Source organism: Schistocerca americana, chromosome 10, assembly GCF_021461395.2.
Source record: "Schistocerca americana isolate TAMUIC-IGC-003095 chromosome 10, iqSchAmer2.1, whole genome shotgun sequence".
Lineage (NCBI taxonomy): Eukaryota > Metazoa > Arthropoda > Insecta > Orthoptera > Acrididae > Schistocerca > Schistocerca americana.
In genome coordinates, this window is record NC_060128.1 from 51370573 (window position 1) to 51382799 (window position 12227).

Genomic DNA, 12227 nt, shown 5'->3' on the forward strand with positions numbered 1-12227 from the left:
CATTCACGCCTGTCGCGACACCACTGGAGGCGGGCTGCACGATGTTGGGGCGTGAGCGGAAGACGGCCTAACGGTGTGAGGGACCGTAGCCCAGCTTCATGGAGACGGTTGCGAACGGTCCTCGCCGATACCCCAGGAGCAACAGTGTCCCTAATTTGCTGGGAAGTGGCGGTGCGGTCCCCTACGGCACTGCGTAGGATCCTACGGTCTTGGCGTGCATCCGTGCGTCGCTGCGGTCCGGTCCCAGGTCGACGGGCACGTGCACCTTCCGCCGACCACTGGCGACAACATCGATGTACTGTGGAGACCTCACACCCCACGTGTTGAGCAATTCGGCGGTACGTCCACCCGGCCTCCCGCATGCCCACTATACGCCCTCGCTCAAAGTCCGTCAACTGCACATACGGTTCACGTCCACGCTGTCGCGGCATGCTACCAGTGTTAAAGACTGCGATGGAGCTCCGTATGCCACGGCAAACTGGCTGACACTGACGGCGGCGGTGCACAAATGCTGCGCAGCTAGCGCCATTCGACGGCCAACACCGCGGTTCCTGGTGTGTCCGCTGTGCCGTGCGTGTGATCATTGCTTGTACAGCCCTCTCGCAGTGTCCGGAGCAAGTATGGTGGGTCTGACACACCGGTGTCAATGTGTTCTTTTTTCCATTTCCAGGAGCGTACTTCAACAAAACAGAGACTCAAGAAACAGAATTAATTACGAATATTTTCGAGATAACGACAGAGTAAATAAACATGAAACAATCGACAATCACACCAGCGATATATATTGAACCATCACAGGTTTGCCACAACACATACTTTATCTCACATCACTAAAATGTACCTGATGAACACGGACGTTAATAATAACACCATTTGACAGCAGTTTAACAGCGCCACAGTGGATCACGCCCATGTAGAACACATTTCAAAAAAAATTTAAAAATAGTTGTAGTCTTCGGAATTGAATAAATTATATATCTATTAAAAGGTAATAGTCTGCAGGTTCAGAAAACGCAAAAAAGTAAAAATTGAACTTTTCATGATTTTGAGCCTTTCCGGAGCCCCTTAAATAGGTCTGCCTTTGTCACTTGATTTTCAGCTAATTTAGCCATTATTTCTTTCATTTCTTGTAGCCAAGATTCATTGGGGGGGGGGGGGGGGGCGGTAAGTCGATCCTAGGAGTCGGTATATTCGGCACCTACGGAAGTTTGAGCTGGAATCATTTCAGTCATTTGATTCATTTCCGTGATTCGTCCTGTGTCTAATCTCCTCAGTAGGTTCAGAAGTACTCTCAGTCCGTGCTGTCTTAAGTCTTGATCTGAGGTGGTAAGGCACGGCGGTCATTTCGTCAACGTCATCTGTCAATGGTGTGCGATTGTCTACCATCGCGTCTGTGTTTGTAAACAGTGATGGGGCGTGGGAGGGAATTTGAACGCTGCGCGCTCGTCACTTGTCAACAACGCGGTAACGAGGCTATCACGTGCTCATTGTTGCCTACTGGGACAGTCTAACTCATACGTCATATGAACAATTGGCGATACTATGGGGAAGACAGTATGGATGCGCCAGAAATAAAACAAAAGAATTCCAACGCCGCGAACGGATATGGATGACAACATTTAAACATGAAAAATTTACAAATATTATCGTAATGCAACTAATGCTTCTAATATGCCAGTTTCTACTGAAAGCAGATTTTAGGCAGGAAATTACGTGAAAAACGATGGGATTTGATGGGATTTACAGATGCTTCGGTCGTTATTGGATACTAATGAGGTTCGACTGCAAGAATTAAAAATAATACTGACCGCTGTAGTTTTCTTTGTCGGTCGGTTAACTTGGTTAAAATTTTTCCGCGTTTTCGTCCGTCTTATTTGGTTCCTACTTTTACGACTCCGTGCAGTATTGTCATCGGGGTTGATGTTGTGCACGAAATAAAAAGACAAAAATTAAGCAACAGAACTTAGAAATTTTTCACTAGCCACTATTAATATAAATTATATATGTCGCGCTTCAGAACAAGTTCGCAAGCAAAAATTTCGGTTGCGCCCCTGTTCGGGCGCCAGTATATAATTATAAATACTTTGAATGGGGGGAAATGGAGAGAGTATTTTGCTGTTAACTATGGTAGCTGATGTTTTAGAAGATGTCGTTTTTTAGCCTCGTGCGAGTACGCCGGTTTACGACATAAGCGCACCTTGTTCCGTGCAATGACATGTCGGACACTTGAAAGAATCGATCAATAATTTTGATACTTTTCTGGGAATTGTAATCAAATTTTCGCCGGATAGCTACCGAGCCTGCATTTCAACAAGATTACCGAAGGGAGCTACGTTTGGAAATGAAGTACAGCGAATTACCATTCAGTGATGAATGGTAGCCGGCCGTGGTGCTCGAGCGGTTCTAGGCGCTAGAGTCTGGAACTGCGCGACCGCTACGGTCGCAGGTTCGAATCCTGCCTCGGGCATGGATGTGTGTGATGTCCCTAGGTTTGTTAGGTTTAAGTAGTTCTAAGTTCTACGGGACTGATGACCTCAGAAGTTAAGTCCCATAGTGCTCAGAACCATTTGAACCATTTTTTTGATGAATGGTAGTTTGCTGATTACGACAACTTCTTTCAAGTTACTTAGTCCTGTGGAACCGTCGATGATGTCTGTGACAAAAAAAAATGGTTCAAATGTCTCTAAGCACTATGGGACTTAACATCTGAGGTCATCAGTCCCCTAGACTTAGAACTACTTAAACCTAACTTAAAAAAATGTTCAAATGTGTGTGAAATCTTATGGGACTTAACTGCTAAAGTCATCAGTCCCTAAGCTTACACACTACTTAACCTAAATTATCCTAAGGACAAACACACACACCCATGCCCGAGGGAGGACTCGAACTTCCGCCGGGACTAGCCGCACAGTTCATGACTGCAGTGCCTGAGACCTCACGGTTAATTCCGCACGGCCAAATCTAACTTACCTAAGGGCATCTCACACATTCATGCCCGAGGAAGGATTCGAACCTGCGACCGTAGCAGCCGCGTGGTTCCGGATTGAAGCGCCTAGAACCGCTCGGCCACCGCTGCCGGCTTTCTGTGACCATTTGTACTAAAATGACAATTAAACATTTATGAACATAGGACATGAGAAATTGACTGGTGATTGCAGTTATTTGATTTGATATTTAAATAGCATACAGTTTATAATTAATAATAATAATAAAGAGAAACTTACTTTAAACATTTTTCCACACATTATCGTGGCTGACAACGTCACATAAACCAGCTTTTGTGATAATAATTACAATTCCTCAGAATTAGGCAAATACCCATGGCGATTGTCTACCATCGCGTCTGTGTTTGTAAACAGTGATGGGGCTTGGGAGGGGAATTTGAACGCTGCGCGCTTGTCAGTTGTCAACAACGCGGTAACGAGGCTATCAAGTGCTCATTTTTGCCTACTGGGACAGTCTACTTAACTCATACGTCGTACTTCTTGATATACTGAGACGTTTCACATGGGAACGATTCATATTCCATATTATTAAATATAAATTACAATGAACTGTAATAACGCGCGACTACACGTACAGCCAGAATAAACTTAAGTGATATAGGATTTAGCACACATTTTGTTTTCACATTGTGTCTCATATTTTGTTTCACCGCCGTCGGACTTAAAAAATGTCTTTGACCGCTTTTGAGTATATCGGATCGCAATAGCAATCTTTGGCGCTCTGCACTAGAGCAGGTCACGTCATAACACGCGACTTTTACTATTTCACTCAGTCTTTCGTTCTCTGGAGAACTTATTCAGTTACATTCGGTCGATGGACACACATAATGTTACATCGTGAATAGACAAAATAAAAGTCCGATTATAAAGTAAAACAAATAATTTCTTCCGCTGTAACGGTAGCTGTTGCAACTGATAGAATATATACACTGAAGCGCCGAAGAAACAGGTGTAGGGATGCGTAATCAAATTCAGAGGTGAGTAAACAGGCAGAATACGGCACTGCGGCCGGCAAGGCCTACATAGGACGACAAGTGTCTGGCACAGTCAGATCGGTTACTGCTGCTGCAGTGGCAGGTTACCAAGATAGTCGGCGCACGAGCCATGGGACACAGCATCTCTGACGTTGCGATGATGTGCGGATCTACCTGTACCACCATTTCACGAGTGTAGGGTGTATATCAGGTAACTGGTGAAACATCAAATCGCCGACATCGCTATGGCCGGAAGAAGAATCCTGCAAAAACGAGACCAACTACGACTGAAGAGAATCGTTCAACGTGACGGAAGTGCAACTCTTCCGCCAGTTGCTGCAGATTTCAATGCTGAGCCTTCAACAAGTGTCAGCGTGCGGACCATTCAACGAAACATCATCGATATGGGCTTTCAGAGCCGGAGGCCCACTCGTGTACCCTCGATGACTGCACGACACAAAACTTTACGCCTCACCTGGGCCCGTCAGAATCGACATTGGACTGTTGATGACTGGAAACGTGTTGCCTGGTCGCACGAGTCTGGTTTCGAATTGCATCGAGCGGATTGACGTGTACGGGTATGGAGACAACCTCATGAATCCACGAATCCTGCATGTCAGCAGGGGACTATTCAAGCTGGTGGAAAATCTGTAATGGTGTGGGCGTATGCAGTTGGAGTGATAGGGGACTTCTGATACGTCTAGGTACGACTGTGACAGCTGACACGTATATAAGCATCCAGTCTGAAAACGTGCATCCGTTCATGTCTATTGTGCATTCCGACGGACTTGGACAATTCCAGGAGGACGATGCGACATTCCACAGGTCCAGAATTGCTACAGACTGGCTACAACAACACTCCTCTGAGTTTAAAAGCTTCGCTGGACACCAAACTTCCCAGATATGAACACTATCGAGCATATCTGGGATGCTTTGCAACATGCTGCTCAGAAGAGAGGACCAGAGTGTTCGACTTAGCCCTATAGATGTCAGAATTATCCACATCAGTTGGAGTGGACGACAATCGCATCGCTCTCCATGAACTCATACGCGTCTAATACAAGACTTCATGCAAAGGATAAGGGACAGGGGTCGCTCTAGGAACACTTGAGTCATGCTGCAAGTAGTAAATTTGTGGAAGGTCTATGGGACCAAACTGCCGCGGTCATCGGTCCCTAAGCCGTGCCGGAGAGGCCGAGCGGTTCTAGGCGCTATAGTCTGGAACCGTGCGACGGCTACGGTCGCAGGTTCGAATCCTGCCGCGGGCATGGATGTGTGTGCTGTCCTTAGGTAAGTTAGGTTTAAGTAGTTCTAAGTTCTAGGGGACTGATGACCTCAGAAGTTAAGTCCCATAGTGCTCAGAGCTATTTGAACCATTTCATCGGTCCCTAGGCCCACATGCTACTTAACCTAATTTAAACTCACTTATGCTAAGAACAACACACACACACCCGCCTGAGGGAGGACTCAAACCTCCAACGGTGGGAGCCGCGCGAACCGTGACAAGGCGCCCGAGACCACGCGGCCATCCCGAGCGGCAAGACGTGTACAAACTGACGTCTCGATTGTGTCCTGTAAGTGATCGGTAGATTCACGTCGGGCATCGTTGGGTGGTCAAATCATTCGCTAGAATTCTCCATAACAGTCGTGAAGAATTTTGGTCCGCCGACATAGCGCATTGTCATCCATTAAAATTCCATTGTTGTTTGGGAACATGAATGGTTGTAAATGGTCGCCAAGTAGCCTAACATAGCTATTTCGAGTCAGTGATTGGTTCAGTTGGACCAGAGCACGCAGTCCATTGCAGTCCACAGCGGTATGGAACCAGCTTTGACGGTGGTGGTCCACAGCTTCGTGTGGTCAGCGGCACACTCGAACGTCTAGTATATAGGTTAAATATATTTGAATTTTTTTAAATTTAATCTGATATATATATATATATATATATATATATATATATATATATATGTATATCAGATTAAATTTAAAAAGTTGAGATATACATTGATTTTAAATTTTTTTATTTTATTGGTCATTATAAAGTTATATATAGTTTCATACTAGAATGTCGTGTTCCCAGTTTGGCACAGCTTTGCCACAGGAAACACGAAAGTGGTCGAAGACGTCCGTCTTCTGGTCGGCTCCTGATCATTGTCAGAAGGATTGATTATGCAAAGACTTCTGTTATTTGGAAAAGAACAACCCGGATTTCTTTACGTAACCAGTACGAGATTTATAATCACCTAAGGGACCATTAACAATGAACAATAAAAAAATTGCATTTGCAAATGAAATCACTAATAAATGGGGCAGCTGTGAGCTGTATAGAAGACAAGGAGCGGCCTTCTGTCTACGACCAGGATGCCGCAGTATTCTCTGCTGTAGTAAAGGCTGTTTGATATTTATATAAATAATATGGCCTGGAGGTAAAAAAAAATAAAGGAAAAGAATAGAATAAGGAATCTGGCAAACACTAAATATATTCAAACAATTCTCACTAGCAAATTAGGGCTTATTTACGAGGGCCGTTCAGAAAGTAACCTCCGGTTGATTTAAAAAAATACAACAAGTTAAATGAAAATATTTTAATATATACATCTTACAACTACATCTTTGCACTATTTTTCTACATAATCTCCATAGCGATTGAGGCACTTATCGTATCTCTTCACAAGCTTTGAAATTCCTTCTGCATAAAAATCACCCGCTTGTGCCTGGAGTCAGCCTGTGACCGCATCTTTGAGCTCTTCGTCGTCATCAAACTGCTGTGACCCGAGCCATTTCTTCAAATGCATGAAGAGGTGATAATCACTTGGCGCCAGGTCTGGGCTGTAAGGTGGATGGTTGATAACGTCCCACTTGAAGGACTCAAGAAGGGCCGTTGTTTTGCGAGCAGAGTGAGGACGGGCGTTATCGTGCAAAAAAATGATACCGGAAGTCAGCATACCACGGCGTTTGTTCTGTATAGCCCGTCGTAACTTTTTTATTGTTTCACAGTACACGTCTTGATTAATGGTCGTACCACGTTCCATGAATTCAACCAACAACACCCCTTTGGCATCCCAAAACACCGTTGCCATCAGTTTTCTGGCAGAAAAATCTTGCGAGGCTTTTCTTGGTTTGGTAGGCGAATTTGAATGTGCCCACATCTTTGATTGTTCTTTTGTCTCAGGGTTCACGTACTTAATCCAGGTTTCGTCACCGGTCACGATTCTGTTTAACAATGGTTCTCCTTCGTCCTCATAACGTGACAGAAAGTCTAATGCAGAGGCCATTCTTTGAGTTTTGTGGTGGTCGCTAAGAATTTTGGGCACCCATCGTGCACAGAACTTACGGTAACCCAATCTTGCTGTCACTATCTCGTACAAGAGAGTCTTAGAAATCTGTGGAAAACCAGTAGACAACTCCGACATTGAGAAACGTCGATTTTCACGAACTTTTGCATCAACTGTCAGAATGAGTTCGTCAGTCACCAATGATGGTCTACCACTCCTCTCTTCATCATGAACGTTTTCTCGTCCACTTTTAAATAAACGTACCCATTCACGGACAACTCCTTCACTCATAACTCTTGGTCCGTACACGGCACAAAGCTCACGATGAATAGCTGCTGCAGAATATCCTTTGGCTGTAAAAAACCTTATGACAGCACGCACTTCACATTTGGAGGGGTTTTCTATTGCAGCACACATTTCAAACTGCCACAAAAACTAAACTAGCGCAGGTACGACGTTCACTCGACCACGGCTTGATGCCGACTGACCTGTTGAGTGCGTGAACGCACAGATGGCGTCGCTACTCCCCCCACAACCCGCACTGTGACCAATCGGAGGTTACTTTCTGAACCGCCCTCGTAGAAACAGTATAACTTACACAATTACTTTTCTAACTGTATGGTGCGATCAGATTTCAGCCTGTCCTGTGTTAGCTCCTTGGTTCACGTTTTTGTCACAAATTACAGTCATTACTTTTCTCCTTCGTTAAAGACACTTCTTGCACCGTTCAACACCATAACAATAACTTGCCGATTTACAGTTTCGAACATAAATTACTCGAATTTTATTAATTAATAAAGTTGTCTGCACGCTGGCAAGACCGTCCACTTTTATAGCTTAAAGTCGACCATCTTTACGTTTTCACATTACAAGCAGAAGTACGTTAAAGTCTGAAGATCTGCAAAAGGTTTTTACTGTCAACAACGTTCAGTTCAGCTCCTGTAAAAATGTTTCTTTGACTGCGAAATCGATGTATTAGCGTCCGCGCTAGATGCTCGTCTTTACAGTTACGTAAATTATATAAAACAAATGTTTTTCAAAGAATAGGTGTCATCTCATAAGTTGATCATTTAATATGCAGATAGGTGAATGCCTTTCCAAGGGTACTCACAGCTTTCATACTACGGAAATCCCAATAATACAAACGCTGCCATTAGTACTTATCGACGGAAATCGGGACTTGTCACTAAGGGCCACGGTTTTCCGGTCGACTAGGCTCCAAGCGATATGGCCAGGAGAGATGTTGCAGGCGATGTCGTGCTCTTAGTAAACGCACTCCCTTCGGTCGTCTGCTGCTGTAGCCCATTAACGCCACATTTCTCTGCACTGCCCCGACGGATACGACCGTCGCACGTCCCACTTTTGTCTCTGTGCTGAGTTCACGCAGTGCTGCTTGTCTGTCAGCACTGACAACTCTAGGCAAACGCTGCTGCCCTCGGTCGTTAATGAAGGCCGTCGGCCACTGCGTTGTCTGTGGTCGGAGGTATTTATTTATTTTTTTTATTTATTTATTGCCAAATTATAGACCTGTTACCTGATATCTAAAACAGGTCATACATCTTACAATTTTCGTTTTTCATCTTTTTACAGTTTTCTTTCCTTTTGTTTTATCTACAACATTTACAAAGAATGATACTTTTCAAAATAACAATACTTTAAGGTTGAAACACAAAAAACAACAAAATTTTATTTAAGAAGAATATAAAAAGAAGATAGGATAGGTGAGAGATTTGTTAGTACCATCACCGAGTGTGACTGACGATGAATACCTCGGAATGGTTTCTTTGAGCCGTTGACCGCCAGTCACACACACACACACACACAGAAATGGTTATTAGTAGAGAAATAATGTTGCTTATCATATTTATTACTAATCCTATGTATTAACTACTGTAGGTGCCCATCCAGGTACAGCATTTGGTGTTTTCTTGGCTAGAGTGCCAGCAATTTGCTTATTTACTGTCACATCTCAGCTTCCTCCTCCTGTTCCTCCTCATTGCCACTATTTTCGTCGTCACTGTGGGTATCGCTGTCCATCCTCTGGAGGTTTCTGTTACGCTCCACATAGGCATGTCTGTGATGTGTCCGCGTATACTCTTCATGTGTTGTTTTTGAAATACTGCTTGTCAGTGCGTTTAATTGTGCCCGTTGTTCTTTGTCTCTTATTGCTGTGTATATATCTATGTAATCTAAGTGTAGTGTATGTCTATTGTTCGCGTATTGCCCACAGAAAAAGACAGTGTGTTCTGGGGAACCTTCTTCCCCGCATGTGGATGTAGGTGTCTGCCTCAGACTCACGCGGTTTAAGTGCGTGGGATAAGGTATGCCTGAAATTTCGTATTCTTGGCACACTCTCGACACTGTAGATCTCGGAATATTGAACTGCCTAACGAATTACGAAATGAAATGCCCCATGCATCTAGCTCCAACTTACATTCCGCGTTCAAATCTGTTAATTCCCAACCTGTGGCCATTATCGGGTCGGCCACGATTTTGATATGAATCGCGTGAATAGAAATTTATGCACTGGCATTTGATACCTCGTGTACGTGATACTACAGCCATCTGTGTATGTGCACGTCGCTACCCACGACTGTAAAGTTCCTTGCTAACATATGCACGATTAAGAAGTTATTGCAGGATATATTCGATCTCGTGAAATGCAGGGAATGCGAAAATGGACAGCACTAATCTAACGCTCGAATGTCGCTGCAAAGAGTGGATAGTTTAGGTGAATGGGATAAAAGTGTAGTCTACGAATGAGTTCCCGAAAGACAAATCTGTGATGGACAATGAATCCATTGAAGGCTCGGGAACTACCACGTTTCGGCGGGTGTCCTGTAGGAGCAGCGCGTGGCATCTAGTAAGCTGACAGGTGTTCCCCGTCTCGGCGGCGCTGGAAGAGAGCCTGTTCTGTACAGAAGCGTTTCGCTTTCAGTGCACTGCGGTGCGCAACACGAGGGGGGACCCGGAAGAAACCGGACTCCGAGGGCGCTGCCACTCGCAGATGTAGTGCAGGGTTCTCACGCTAGATGGTGTTAGCAGAGACCTTCATGAAACACCTGTGCAGACGGCTTCAGTGTAGAGCTGAACGTGCAAGTGTGGTATTGTGTTTCTCTCACTATTGGCGGGTTACCTCTGCGAAGTCGTTATGGCAACTTAAAAAGAACAAAGAGTGTGTGTGAAATTTTGTTTCCTGCTTAAAAAAAACTGCAACGGAGATACACCAAATGCTTCAGGAAGCTTTCCAGGAGGGCGCTATCAGCCGCACACAGGTTTTCGAGTGGTTTGCGCGCTTTAAACGTGGTGAGATGTGTGTTGAAGACCGAGCTCGTTCTGCACGCCCTTCAACATCGCGAAATGAGGAGAACGTTGAAAATGTCCTCCAAAAGATCAACGAGGATCGTCGCCAAACGATCGACCAAATTTCAGCAGAGACAGGAGTCAGTTGGAGCTCGTGCCAGCGGATTTTGAGAGAGGATTTGCACACGAGACGTGTTGCTGCTAAATTTGTTCCGCGCCTTCTCACACAGGAGCAAAAAAACCATCCGCATGGATCTGTGTCAGGACTTGAAAACAGAGATTGCACGTGATCCAAACTTCTTGAACAAAGTCGCTACAGGGGATGAGAGTTGATGTATGACCCAGAAACCGAGCAAGCGTCAAGCCAGTGGAGGACTCCCAACTCTCCCATACCAAAAAAAAAGCGAGGCGAGTGAGGTCAAATGTGACGGCGATGATCATTGTCTTTTTTGATGTTCGTGGAATTGTGCATCGGGAATTTGTAACCTGTAACACCTCCGTTTTTATCCCGACCTGATCTGATCGATTAGCAGTCCAATATTTATTATTAACATGACCGTGAACCTAATGGGGTTGGTAATCGGAATTGACTGCTACGGAAGTTGTTACTTTCCAGTTCGTCCTGTTCAATACTATCATACTGAATGTATGGTAATAAGGAACACCAACACAGTTTTACTAATTACGAAATTATATTCTTCTCAAAACACAAAAAGGAGACAGCCACTGCCTTCGTCATACATATCTAATTACGGCTAATCTCAGCACAGGCTTTCTTCATTTTCCATTATCGTCACACGCTAATCCATCACTGCATCCAACATCGCAATCCAAGGTTAGGCCGGCGCGGTAGACGCGAAACTAAATATCGGCACTAGTAACGTCACTGCTCACTTTTACAAAGATACTACTTCACTTTCCCGGTATTTATTTATTATTTATGGGGTCTAACTACGGCGATGGTGACACCCTTCTCGGTTTAAAACCCTGTATTCCAATAATGGCCTCCACACTCACACCATTCCCGCCAACAACTCTGGGGCATCTCGACACTCGCTTTCGCAACACGTCACAATCGATTGTTCTCCCTATCGACCTGTGCTCAGTGCAAATTTATAATAAGGACCTACGGATCCCTTACGTCCCCGCCCTAGAAGACTTCTTTGGGGCCTCTGGGCGTTTTCTCTCACATCCTCTCGCAGACGCCTTAAAACATCCAAGTAAAAGTGCTGGTTAACACTCTGGCCAGGGGTTTGTAAGGGGTCCGTAGGCCCTTACTATAACTTTGCACTCAGCACAGGTCGATAGGGAGAACAATCGATTGTGACGTGTTGCGAGAGCGAGTGTTGAGATGCGCCAGAGTGGTTGGCGGGAATGGTGTGTGTGTGTGGAGGCCATTATTGGAAAACAGTGTTTTAAACCGAGAAGGGTGTCACCATCGCCCTGGTTAGACCCCATAAATAATAAATAAATACCGGGAAAGTGATGAAGTATCATTACGAAAGTGAGCAGTGACGTTACTAGTGCCGATATTTGGTTTCGCGTTTACCGCGCCGGCCTAACCTTGGATTGCGATGTTGGATGCAGTGTTTGGCGATCAGGTGACTGGTTTCTGCATCACGACAACGCTGCAGCACACACGGCCTCACGAGTGGCCCACTATTTGGCAC

General features: G+C 44.9%; 1 protein-coding gene across 3 annotated transcripts in view; it reads left to right on the plus strand.

Moving 5' to 3' along the window:
* Positions 1–12227, plus strand: part of LOC124552487 (aminopeptidase Ey-like) — a 440551-nt gene that overhangs the window by 427179 nt on the left and 1145 nt on the right. The gene's annotated exons all lie outside the window — the stretch shown is intronic.